Source organism: Papio anubis, chromosome 15 (assembly GCF_008728515.1).
Source record: "Papio anubis isolate 15944 chromosome 15, Panubis1.0, whole genome shotgun sequence".
NCBI classification, from domain to species: domain Eukaryota; kingdom Metazoa; phylum Chordata; class Mammalia; order Primates; family Cercopithecidae; genus Papio; species Papio anubis.
In genome coordinates this window covers 35,142,772-35,157,096 of record NC_044990.1, presented here as the reverse complement: position 1 = coordinate 35,157,096, position 14,325 = coordinate 35,142,772, and positions in this window count along the sequence as shown.

The following is a 14,325-nucleotide window of genomic DNA, read 5'->3' as shown; positions in this document are numbered from 1 at the left end:
CATTGAAAATATAACTTTTTATGAGAAAGATTTATAAGAAGAAAATGTAATAATGTCAAATACAAGCAAATAATTTGCCAAGTTTAAAATCCAAGGAAGGTCTTTTTCATTATTATTGCCTTTTTATAAAATGCTACTTCTTAAACGTTGAATGTTTGGAAACTGAGCACTCATAGTTTCATTTTCTTCTTGAGAAACAGCAAGCCACAACTGAAGACAGGTCTCGCACTATAAACTCAGAATAGAAATTTGTTGTTAGTCTTTGAGATCATCTCAAGAAGAAAAGAGTTAGTTCAAAACACTTTTCTTACAAAGTGGCTCAAGCTGTTTCTACACATTAAAAAATGCATTTATAAAACCTGAACACTTCCTAATAAGTGTTTAATATCATTTTATAAAATTGCACACTAGTTAAAAGTTAAAGTATCAACACAAGATTTTGGTTCACCTAAAAATTCATTTATACTGTGGTTCTACAATAGCAGTTCAAATCTGCTAAAAAAAAAAAAAAAAAAAAAAAAAAAAAAAAAAAAAAAAAAAAAAACTGAATTGAAGGTAATTATTTTATCCAAATAGCCTATTTACAACTTATAAATTGTTTTGATAGTATGGCTTCTGAAACATAACCCCAAATGTCATATCTCTTTGCCCAGGAAAAGAGTCTCTCCATAAAATGGTTCAGCAAAGAAAGCAAGCCTCTCACTTTGTGCCAAATTCGTTTATGTGTTTTATTTTGCTGGAACATTTAACATTATCTGCTAAGATGAAGAAACATACCTGCACCTGTACAAAGATTGAAATAGTCAAATTTTCAATATCCTAACTACCCAGTCTTGAATCAAGTATTTTACTTGTAATATGCACATATGAAAGATACATCTGTTAAGATTTTCAACAGGCAGTTGGAAATTCTTGTCAGAGCATAAGGCCATTATATTATATAATGCAACATAATGGCATAATGCCTAAGATGATGAAACACCAGTTTCTGGCCAAACATTTAAAGAGACATATGTTTATGTTCAGATTACTAAATTGCTAAGTAGGGTCCTGGACAGACCATATCAGACAAAATGAAGATGCAAATAGGGAGTGAAAGTTTCATCAATATACTAACATATTTTCCATGAGATGAAGGATTTTCATTCTTGTCATAGAGTAATGAACAGGTGTAGTGGAATCTGAATCTGAAATAAGAACATGTCTGGAAAAATACAGTAAATTGTACTTACCAACTTCTATGATGTGTGTAGAGAATAGTAAATGAAGAGATTTGTAAAATAACTAATCTGAAGAGCTTTATAAAAATGCATATAAACAAATGTCATTTGAGATTTCTCAAAGTAATTTTAAATATTTTAGCATTTTTACCTTGATATTACATCTGAAACTAAATATAACAGATTTCATGTAGTTAATAATTGAATAGCAAATGAAGCTAGATTCCAAATAGGTTAACTGGTCTCATAATAAATTTGAAAGAGTTGCAAGTTTCATTAAGATCTCAGGATTTTAACATTGAGTACCACAGTATTATTACCAGTTATTACTATACATTTAAAAATTATATGTGTTTATGTATACACCCAGAGATAGAAATTTGTAGAATAATAATATATTATGACATTGGTACTTATAGCACTGTGATTTGACAAATATATGGCTCGGGTATACTTTTTATTTATTTATTTATTTATTTATTATTAGTATACTTTAGGTCCTAGAGTACATGTGCATAAGGTGCACGTTTGTTACATATGTATACTTGTGCCATGTTGGTGTGCTGCACCCATCAACTCGTCAGCACCCATCAACTCGTCATTTATATCAGGTATAACTCCCAATGCAATCCCTCCCCCCTCCCCATGATAGGCCCCGGTGTGTGATGTTCCCCTTCCCAAGTCCAAGTGATCTCGTTGTTCAGTTCCCACCTATGAGTGAGAACATGCGGTGTTTGGTTTTCTGTTCTTGCAATAGTTTACTGAGAATGATGGTTTCCAGCTGCATCCATGTCCCTACAAAGGACACAAACTCATCCTTTTTTATGGCTGCATAGTATTCCATGGTGTATATGTGCCACATTTTCTTAATCCAGTCTGTCACTGATGGACATTTGGGTTGATTCCAAGTCTTTGCTATTGTGAATAGTGCCGCAATAAACATACGTGTGCATGTGTCTTTATAGCAGTATGATTTATAATCCTTTGGGTATATACCCAGTAATGGGATGGCTGGATCATATGGTACTTCTAGTTCTAGATCCTTGAGGAATCGCCATACTGTTTTCCATAATGGTTGAACTAGTTTACAATGCCACCAACAGTGTAAAAGTGTTCCTATTTCTCCACATCCTCTCCAGCATCTGTTGTTTCCTGACTTTTTAATGATTGCCATTCTAACTGGTGTGAGATGGTATATCATTGTGGTTTTGATTTGCATTTCTCTGATGGCCAGTGATGATGAGTATTTTTTCATATGTCTGTTGGCTGTATGCATGTCTTCTTTTGAGAAATGTCTGTTCATATACTTTGTTCACTTTTTGATGGGGTTGTTTGTTTTTTTCTTGTAAATTTGTTTGAGTTCTTTGTAGGTTCTGGATATTAGCCCTTTGTCAGATTAGTAGTTTATAAAAATTTTCTTCCATTATGTAGGTTGCCTGTTCACTCTGATGGTAGTTTCTTTTGCTGTGCAGAAGCTCTTTAGTTTAATTAGATTCCATTTGTCAATTTTGGCTTTTGTTGCCATTGCTTTTGGTGTTTTAGACATGAAGTCCTTGCCCATGCCTATGTCCTGAATGGTATTACCTAGGTTTTCTTCTAGGGTTTTTATGGTATTAGGTTTAACATTTAAGTCTCTAATCCATCTTGAATCAATTTTCATATAAGGAGTAAGGAAAGGATCCAGTTTCAGCTTTCTACTTATGGCAAGCCAATTTTCCCAGCACCATTTATTAAATAGGGAATTCTTTCCCCATTTCTTGTTTCTCTCAAGTTTGTCAAAGATCAGATGGCTGTAGATGTGTGGTATTATTTCTGAGGACTCTGTTCTGTTCCATTGGTCTATATCTCTGTTTTGGTACCAGTACCATGCTGTTTTGGTTACTGTAGCCTTGTAGTAGAGTTTGAAGTCAGGTAGTGTGATGCCTCCAGCTTTGTTCTTTTGACTTAGGATTGTGTTGGCAATGCAGGCTCTTTTTTGGTTCCATATGAAGTTTAAAGCAGTGTTTTCCACTTCTATGAAGAAACTCATTGGTAGCTTGATGGGGATGGCATTGAATCTATAAATTACCTTGGGCAGTATGGCCATTTTCACAATATTGATTCTTCCTATCCATGAGCATTGTATGTTCTTCCATTTGTTTGTGTCCTCTTTTATTTCACTGAGTAGTGGTTTGTAGTTCTCCTTGAAGAGGTCCTTTACATCCCTTGTATGTTGGATTCCTAGGTATTTCATTCTCTTTGAAGCACTTGTGAATGGAAGTTCATTCATGATTGGGCTCTCTGTCTGTCTGTTACTGGTGTATAAGAATGCTTGTGATTTTTGCACATTAATTTTGTATCCTGAGACTTTGCTGAAGTTTCTTATCAGCTTAAGGAGATTTTGGGCTGAGACAATGGGGTTTTCTAAATATACAATCATGTCATCTGCAAACAGGCACAATCTGACTTCTTCTTTTCCTAACTGAATACCCTTGATTTCTTTCTCTTGCCTGATTGCCCTAGCCAGAACTTCCAACACTATGTTGAATAGGAGTGGTGAGAGAGGGCATCCCTGTCTTGTGCAGTTTTCAAAGGGAATTTTTCCAGTTTTTTCTCATTCAGTATGATATTGGCTGTGGGTTTGTCATAAATAGCTCTTATTATTTTGAGATACGTTCCATCAATACCAAATTTATTGAGCATTTTTAGCATGAAGGGCTGTTGAATTTTGTCAAAGGCCTTTTCTGCATCTATTGAGATAATCATGTGGTTTTTGTCTTTGGTTCTGTTTATTGATGGATTTTGTTTATTGATTTGCATATGTTGAACCAGCCTTGCATCCCGGGGATGAATACTTTTTATTTTTTTAAGGCCAACAATTATCATTACTGAGAAATAAAATCTCTGAATTCTGCAATATATGATTATTTTCTCTGAAATGTATTAATATTAAATGATTTTAAGAAAGAACATTTTTTCATTTAACTAAAATCTGTAGTGATATTTGAATCAACATAATTATTTTATTTAACTTAATATTTTCCCCAAGAAATTGTTTTCTCAACTTTAAGCCTAACAATGAATTTTCAGAAGAAAATTCCCAAAGTAAAAATTGTTGCCAGAGTTTTTTTTACAATGTCTTATAAATGTGGAATGATTGTTTTACATTTTTGAAAACAGCAGGTTAAATTACATAATAGATGTAATATGCACCATGTGTATATAGCATCCTTACCATAATGTGAATTTTCCAGTTCTGGCTGCTGGTTAAATACTTAAGTTATTCTCAGTTTTCCAAGAAGAATTAAATACATTTATCTATTTACAGCTTCCAAATGTATTTCTTTTGTCTTGGGCAGTAACAGAGGAAATATATTCGTTCAATTTTTTTCTGAAATAATTTCATTTTTTACTGGATCTTTTATATGTTAGTATTTCACCATCAGTTCATGAATATTTTACTGTATTAAAATACAATTACACATGTAGAATGTTCCATAGAAGAAAAAAAAAAAAAAAAAAAAAAACTTGGTAACTTTGACTTTTTTACTGCAACACTCTGACAAGTGAAAGGCAAGCTCATCTGTATGAAAGGAGTCATTGATTATTCCTTCCCTTCTCTGTTTTCTTGTGTACCCTTTATCTTTCACATATGTTTATAAAGTGAAATCAAGCATTACCCTAGGGATACTGATCTGAAAGATCTAAAATATTTACTGCTTTCATAGACTAACAAAGCATTGTGAAGACAGACATAAAGTCAATTCAGAGCAGGTGCAACCCTCAGAGGGAAGGCTCATTCAGTAAATATTTACTGAATGGCTATTGTATGTCATTAACTGTTTTAGACTTCAGAGATTCAAAGACTATATGTCAAAGAGTTCAGGGAAGAGTAGAAGAGACAGACAGGTAAACAGATAATCTTTGCTGATAGTAACATTATGGCATTTTTTTTTTCAGTTCCAAATAGAAAACTTCTTTCTCTCTTTAAAACATATTTGAGAATACAGAAAAATCAAAGTCTGGCAACAGCACTGAATGTTTGCTTTTTCCTGGAGAAGTTTTCTACTAAAAGAATGATAGAAAGATTGAATTTAGAATACTGTCTTGATTACTCATTGCATGCTCTACGTTTAACCAGAACAGATAGTGCCAAAAGAGGTTTGATGTAATTGAGTCCACCAATTATCTATACATAAATCAAGAGGCTGCATTAATGAAAACAAAACCAAATCACATCTTCCTCATGATAAGCATAGAAAAGAAAAGCAACAGGAAGATTTCCAACTGAAACGAAAGAAGAAATATATTTTGAGCTGGTCAGATACAGAATTGTGAACTCAATCCCTATTACCCTCTACTGTGGTACAAATGTTCAAAGAAAAGGTTTTCCAACATGAAAAACTGTAAACAGCAGAGGGCAGCAGGTTAAAAAATGAGGAGGGAGTTTCATACATGATGCATAATCGTTTAAGGAATGGCCTCAGAAGTGAAGTGTTTGCTTTATGGCAGCAGGTCTCAATATCCTATGCCATCAGGAACCACAAATGTAACATAGCCCTGATAACAAATTTAGAAGCAGTGATAACTAACAATTTAGCTTCTAAGAAGAAATACACAGGAAATGGATAGATTTGTGTAGACCTGGGAGTGCAAACCCCTATCTAGACTGGAAACAACTATTACTGAATTAAAAACCATTACATTGCCAAACAAATAAACAAACATGTAACTGACACATAATCCCATTTTCAACAGATTGCTTGTTGTTAACTTAGTTTATTAACTTGTTTACTTATATAAGTAAGTATACAAAGTTACTTATGTAAGCAAGTATATAAAGTTCCCCAAATAATTTTAGGAAGAACATAACAATGTTTCACTTTAAGCAAATAACAAAAGTAATGACTTTGTTGAATTCTAGGCATAATTATTTAATTACATTTTTGTTTTAGGCTTCACAAACAAAAAATATTCTTGTTCTGGTATAAGAATAATAAATTGGGACTTCATAAAAATGATATCATTATCTGTCATGCACACTATGATGAATTTTATATACTGTATATTCTATGTTGTAGATCATCTTTATGATATATGTATTACATACAGTTTATATGTTACACATCATGCTATTATACAAATAATATGTCGTATAATGTCACATGATGTATAATAAATTAGCATATGATGTAACACAAACATTAAATGTCATAAAGCATTACATTTTATAAATATGTATTGTATTAAATACATATAATAAACTATCATAATATATTCTTATTTATCAAATTATATTGCAGATTATAAATGGTATGTTCTATATTCTAGAGTAGAAACTGGAAAACTATGGGCAAATATGGCTTATTGCCTGTTATAAATTTTTATTGGACTATAGGCACACCCATTCATTTATGTATTGTCAGTACCTGTTTTCATGTTACAAAGACATGTTAATTAGTTGCAGAAGAGATCATATGGCCTGAAGATCTAAAATATTTGCTACAATCCTTTACAGCAAAAGTTTGCCAAGCCCTGTTGTAGATTTTGAATATGTATTACATATTACTGTCTATCATCTATTTATCCATTCATTAGTCTATCCACCGCATATTACATAAATGTGATATTATGGTGTGATATATTTATCATTGAAAAATATGAACATCAAAATTATTATTAATATCTTCATTTATTTATGGCACCATTATTTATCAGATGTTTTACTGTGGAAAAACAAAAACAAAATCAGAATCTTTTTTCTGACATTCTTAAGTCCAGTATTACCTTCTAAATTCCAGACTCAAATGTAAAGAAATAAATTATGTCTACCACCTGCTTAAAATCTTTTAGAGTCTTTCCTTTGTACATAAAATGAATTGATATTTTCCTATTAAAATAAATCAGTCACAGAAAGACAATTACATTTCACTCATATGTGGAGTGTGAAAAGTGAATTTAAACTCAGAAACAGAATAAAATGGTGGTTACTGGAGGCTAAGGGAACAGGAGAATTGCAGAAATGTTAGTCAAAGGACACAACATTTTAGTTACATAGCATAAATTAGTTCAAGAGATCTACTGCAAATCATAGAAACTACAGTTAATAGCAATATATTGTATATTTGAAAATTACTGAGTATATGATAATAAGGTAAACATAAAGTATCTGAGATAATGCATGTGCTGAATGGCATGATTTGATTATTCCACAGTGATTTGCATCTATCCAGACATCATGTTGTACTCTATAAATGTGTATAATGTGTACTTTTCAATCAAAACTAAATACATAAACAAACAATAAATACTTTTTTATAATTATTACTTGTTTAAATGATATTTTGACACAGTGAATTAAACAAAATACACTACAATGTTTTTTAAAAATCAATATACTTTCTTCTGCTTGCAATCTTCTACTTTCTAGCTTCCTCAATGCTACCCTCATATTGTTGGTTCCCTGACACCATTTTTCATGCATGTGAAATTCCTTTCTTTTCTCGTCCTGGTATACTACTCTTCCTTCAACCTTTCCCATGACCAAATCTCCTTGCAATTTAGGTATCAGCAAAATGCCATTTTCTTAGAGACTTTCTTTGTCTATCCAGTCTGAAGTATGTGTTTTTGTTTACGAGTTTACTTTTTAATTTATTTTCCCCAACACTGAAATGAAAGTTACAGGTAATTACAGATTTTGTCACTCTTATTCTCTGCTATATCAATAGTAAAAGGATAGTTGGCTGTTCTTTATTATGTAAAAACTCTGTTTTATAGGAAAACATACAATTAATATTGGATACTAATATGTGAATATATATCCAATTATTATTAATTTAGCAAATTAATAATAAAATAATTTAATAACTTATTTAACATTTTCTGTATTTGCAAAAGTTTTTTCTGTACATTTTGAAATATAAGCTTTATACTTGTATTTGTATTTCATATGTCAAAAGTGACATTTAGATTTCTTTCTTCAGAAAGTTTAAAAGTCTAGTGTATTTTTGCTAATTTAGATGCCTGTTAATTTTTCATCACAGTGGAAATAAATAACATTTAGTAAGGGTATAGTTTCAGGGAGGGGTAACCATTTTTGTAGTCATAAGACTTCTTTTGGGGTGGGATTAACTTATTTTCTGCTTATATAGGTAATGTTATACATTTTATCTTCAAAGGGGTGAATTTCTATAACTTATCCTCATTCATTAACTTGTTCCTAAAAACTTGCATAATGAAATCTGTTTCTATTAAATCTCAGGCAAGTTTTATGTCATATATACATTTAATTATTTTCATATTTAAGCACTATGGGAATAGGGCCACATCAATATGTTCTCTCTTACTTTCCAGTGTCCAGCTATGAGCTGAGGCACAGTACACTCTTAATAAACATTTTTGTATGTATGAAAAAAGTTTTATCACTCTATTGCTATATTTTTTTTCTCATTTTTAATATCCTTTGTCTTCTATTATGCTCTTCATAACTGTTTCAGACTAATCAATTGTATCACTTGTTATGGTTAATTTTATTTGTAAATTTGACTGGGCCATGAGGTACTGATATGCTTTGGCTGTGTGTCCCCACCCAAATCTCATGTCAATTGTAATCCCCAGTGTTGGGGAGGGATAGAGTAGGAGGTGATTGGATCATGGGGTCAGATTTCTGCCTTGCTGTTCTTGTGATAGTGAGTGACTTCTCATGAGATCTGGTTGTTTAAAAGTGTACAACACTTCCCCCTTCACTCTCTTCTGCTGCAACCATGTAGAATGTGCTTGTTTCCTCTTTGCCTTCTGCCATGATTGTAAATTTCCTGAGGCCTCCCAGCCGTGCTTCCCATACAACCTGTGGAATTGAGTCAATTAAACCTCTTTTCTTCATAAATTATTCACTCTCAAGTAGTTCTTTACAGTAGTGTAAGAATCGAATAATAGAGAAAGTTGGTACCAGAGAGGTATGGCTTTGCTATAAAGACACCTGAAAATGTAGAAGTAGCTTTGGAACTGGGTAACAGAGAGAAGTTGAAGGCATTGGAGGGCTCAGAAGAAAACAGGAAGATGAGGGAAAGTGTGGAACTTCTGAGAGACTTATTAAATGGTTGTGACCAAAATACTGATAGTGATTTGAAAAAGTGAAGCCCAGGCTGAGGTGTGCTCAGAGATTGATGATGAACTTATGGAGAAAAACAGTAAAGGTCACTCTTGCTGTTGATATAGCAGAGAATAAGGGCAAAAAGACTGGTGGCATTGTGCCCTTGCTCATGTGTGTCTGCAAAGACATGGTCTGAAATTGGAGCTTATATTTAAAAGAAAACAGAGAATAAAAGTTTGGAAAATTTGCAAAATTTTCCAATTTGAAAAAGCATGACCATGTGGTAGAAAAGAAAAACCCAATTTTCTATGGAGGCATTCAAGGCTGAAGAAATTTACATAAGTACAGAGAAGCTAAATGTTAATAGCCAACACAATGGAGAAAACACCTCTGAGACATTTCAGAGACCTTCATGACACCCATTCCCATCACAGAGCCAGAGGCCTAGGAGGGAAAAATGGTTTTGTCAGCCAGACCCAGGGCCCTATTTCTCTGCTGAGCCTCAAAAAATGGTGACTCATGTCCCAGCTGCTTCAGCTCCAGACATGGCTAAAAGGGGTCAAGGTACAGCTTGCTCTATGTCTTCAGGAGGTGCAAGTTCCAACCCTTGGTGGCCTCCATGTGCTGTTGGGCCTGCAGGTGTGCAGAAGGCAAGAGTTTAGGTTTGAGAGTCTTTGTGTAGATTTCAGAGGGTGTATGGAAACTCCTGGATATCCAGGCAGAATTCTGCTGCAAGGGCAGAGTCCTCATGGAGAACCTCTACTACGGCAATGCAAAGGAAAACTATGGGGTTAGACTCCCTATACAGACTCCCCATTGGGGCAATGCCTAGTGGAGCTGTTGAAGAGGGCCACTGTCCTCCAGACACTAGAATGGTAGATCCACTGACACTTTGCACCATGCACCTGGAAAAGCCACAGACACTCAAAGTCAGACTGTGAAAGCAGGCACAGGGACTGTATCCTGCAGAGCCACGGGGGTGGAGCTACCCAAATTTTTAGGAACCTTCCCTCTTAATATCAGTGTGGTTTGGATGTAAAATAGAGTCAAAGAAGATTATTTTGGAGCTTTAAGATTTAATGACTGTCCTACTGGGTGTTGGGCTTGCACAGAGCCTGTAGCCCCTTTATTTTGGCCTTTTTCTGCCTTGAGGAACAGTTCTATTTACCCAATGCCTGTAGCTACAGTTAGAAGTAACTAACTTTTTTTGATTTTACAGGTTCATGGGCAGAAAGGACTTGCCTTGTCTCAGATGAGACTTTGGACTTGGACTTTTGAGATAATGTTGGAAAATGTTAAGACTTTGGAAACTGTTGGGAAGGCATACTTGGTTTTGAAATGTGAGAATGTCATGTAATTTGGGAGGAGCCAGGACAGAATAATACGTTTTGGTTCTGTGTCCCCATCCAAATCTCATGCTGAATTGTAATCCCCAATGTTGGGGTTGATCTGATGGGAGGTGACTGGATCATGGTGGCAGACTTCCTCTTGTTGTTCTCATAATAGTGAGTGAGTTCTCTTGAGGTCTGGCTGTTTAAAAATGTATAGCACTCCCCACTTTTCTCTCTCTCTCTCCCACTGCACCAAGCACAATGCGAAGAAGGTGCTTGCTTCCCCTTTGCCCTTTCACCATGATTGTAAGATTCCTGAAGACTTCTTCAGTCAGCTTCCTGTACAGCCTGTGGAATTGTGAGTCAATTAAACCTTTGTCTTCATAAATTACCCAGTCTCATGTAGTTCTTTATAGCAGTGTGTATTAGTCCATTTTCACACTGCTGATAAAGATATGCCCGAGACTGGGCAATTTACAAAAAAAAAAAAAAAAAAAAAAGGGATTTATTGAACTTACAGTTCCACATGGCTGAGGAGGCCTCACAATCATGGTGGAATGGGAAAGTCACGTCTCAAATGGTGGCAGACAAGAGAAGATAACGTGTGCCAGGAAACTCCCTTTCTAAAACCATCATACCTCATGAAACTTCTTCACTATCATGAGAACAGCATAGGAAAGACCTGCCCCCATGATTCAGTTACTTCCCACTGGGTCCCTCCCATAACACATGGGAATTCAAGAGGAGATTTGGGTAGGGGACACAGCCAAACCATATCATTCCATCCCAGGCCCCTCCCAAATCTCATGTCCTCACATTTCAAAACAAATCATGCCTTCCCAACAGTCCCCCAAAGCCTTAACTCATTTCAGCATTAAGTCACAAGTCCACAGTTCAAAGTCTCATCTGAGACAAATCAAGTTCCTTCCACTTCTGAGCCTATAAATTCAAAAGTAAGTTGCTTACTTCCTAGATACAATGAGAGTAAAGGCATTGGGTAAATACAGTCATTCCAAATGGGAGAAATTGGCCAAAGCAAAGGGGTTATAGGCCGTATGCAAGTCCAAAATCCAGTGGGGCAGTTGAATCTCAAAGTTTCAAAATGATCTCCTTTGACTCCATGTCTCACATCCAGTCGCACTGATGCAAGAGATGAATTCCCATGGTCTTGGGCAACTCCGCCTTTGTGGCTTTGGAGAGTACAGCCTCCCTCCTGGCTGCCTTCACAGGCTGGCCTTGAGTGTCTGTGGTTTTTCTGGGCACATGGTGCAATCTGTCAGTGGATCTACCATTCTTGGATCTGGTGGATAGTTGGCCTCTTCTCACAGGTCCACTAGATGGTGCCCCAGTAGGGACTCTGTGTGGGAGCTCTCATCCCACTTTTTGTTTCTGCACTGCCCCAGCAGAGGTTCTCCATGAGGGCCCTGCCCCTGCAGCAAACATCTTCCTGGGCATCCAGGCATTTCTGTATATCCTGTGAAATCTAGGTGGAGGTTCCCAAACCTCAATTTTTTAAATTCTGTACACGCGCAGGCTCAACATCATGTGGAAGCTGCCAAGGCTTGGGTCTTGCCCCCTCTGAAGCCATGGCCTGAGCTCTACATTGACCTCTTTCAGCCATGGCTGGAGTGGTGGGAAACAAGGCAGCAAGTCACTAACCTGCACAAACCATTCCTGCCTGTGCCTCTGCGCCTGAGATGGGAGGCCTCTGATGGGAGAGGCTACCTTGAAGACCTCTGACATACGGCCACAGGGAGATATTTTCCCCATGGTTTTGGGGATTAACATTTGGCTCCTTGTTACTAATGCAAATTTCTGTAGCCGGCTTGAATTTCTCCTCAGAAAATGGGATTTTCTTTTTTATGACATTATCAGGTAGCAAATTTTTCAAACTTTTATGCTCTGCTTCCCTTATAATACTGAATGCCTTTAACAGCACCCAAGTTACATCTTGAATGCTTTGCTGCTTAGAGATTCCTTTTGTCACATATCCTAAAATCATCTCTCTCAAGTTCAAAGTTTCAACAATTTCTAGGGCAGGAACAAAATGCTGCCAGTCTCTTTGTTAAAACATAAAAAGAGTCACCTTTGCTCCATTTCCCAAGTTCCTCATTTCTATGTGAGACCACCTCAGCCTGGACTTTATTGTCCATATCACTGTCAGCATTTTGGGCAAAGCCATTTGACAAGTCTCAAGGAAGTTCCAAACTTTCTCACATTTTCTTGTCTTCTTCTGAGCCCTCCAAGCTGTTCCAACCTCTGCCTGTTACCCAGTTTCAAAGTTGCTTCCAAATTTTCGGGTATCTTTTCAGCAGTGTCCCACTCTGCTGCTACCAACTTACTATATTGGTCCATTTTCACACTGCTGATAAAGATATACCCAAGACTGTACAATTTCTAAAAGAGAGAGGTTTATTGGACTTACAGTTCCACATAGCTGGGGAGGCCTCACAATCGTGGTGGAAGGTGAAAGGCAGTCTCACATGGTGGCAGACAAGAGAAGAGCCCTTGCACAGGGAAACCCCTTTTTCAAACCATCAGATTTCATGAGACTTTTTCACTTATTCACTATTAGAGAACAGCACAGAAAAGATCTGCACCCATGATTCAATTACCTCCCACCAGGTGCTTCCCACATGGGAATTCAAGATGAAATTTTGTTGGAGACATAGCCAAACCATATCACAGTGTGAGAATGAACTAATAATATAAGTACCTATATATTTCATCAAACATTGTTTACCTATGTCAGAAAGGGTGTTTTTGTATGAAATTAATATTTGAATTGGTAGACTGAGTAAAGCAGATTGCCATGTTTAATGTGGGTGGGCCTCATCCAATCTACTGAAGTCCTAAATAGAACAAAAATGTTGAGTAAAGAAGAATTCTCCCTCTCTGTTGTACTGTTTTCAAAGTGGGACATTATTTTTCTTTTGACTTCAGACTCAGAATACTATTTGAACTTAGACTAACAATTCTAGTTCGCAGGCTTTTGGACTTAGATTGGAACTACACCATTAACCCTTCTGGGTCTCCAGTTGGCCATCTGAAGATCTTCAGATCTTGGGATTTCTTAGCTTTCATAATCACATAATCCAATTATATGTCACATATATCCAGTATATAATATATAAATATTATAGTTTTCATAATCACATAATCCAATATATAATATATCACACATATATCATTATATTAATTTTTTATATTTATAATACATAATTAAGTATATAATCTATACTATTTTATAGATATAGATATCTAATATATAATTCATCTCCTATTAATTTTGTTTTTCTTGAGGACTCTGACTAAAACATTGCTAATTAGAATAGCCACTATATCAAGTGAATACTTGACTGCCAGCATTGTGTTTTATCTCTATTGCAGTTCTTTTGGTTTTCTGTCTTTCCTTCTCCTAAAGAAGTGAAGTCCTTTACTTTTATATAAGTACACACTTTTAGCCATTCATCTTTTTATATGATGCACTATTATTTTATACATGCAAGCTTTCTTATTCCAACTATTTCACAGTGAAAATTTCTGAATGATGTGTCTGTACCTTATATCCCATCACACCTGCAGGCTTCCCTTTTGATTTTTTATGGGAATTATTTCATTGGTACTGGAAAACATTTCATAATTCCCCTGGTTTTGTTTACTCATCATGTAAGTATTAGATATTACTCTAGGCTCATCACCT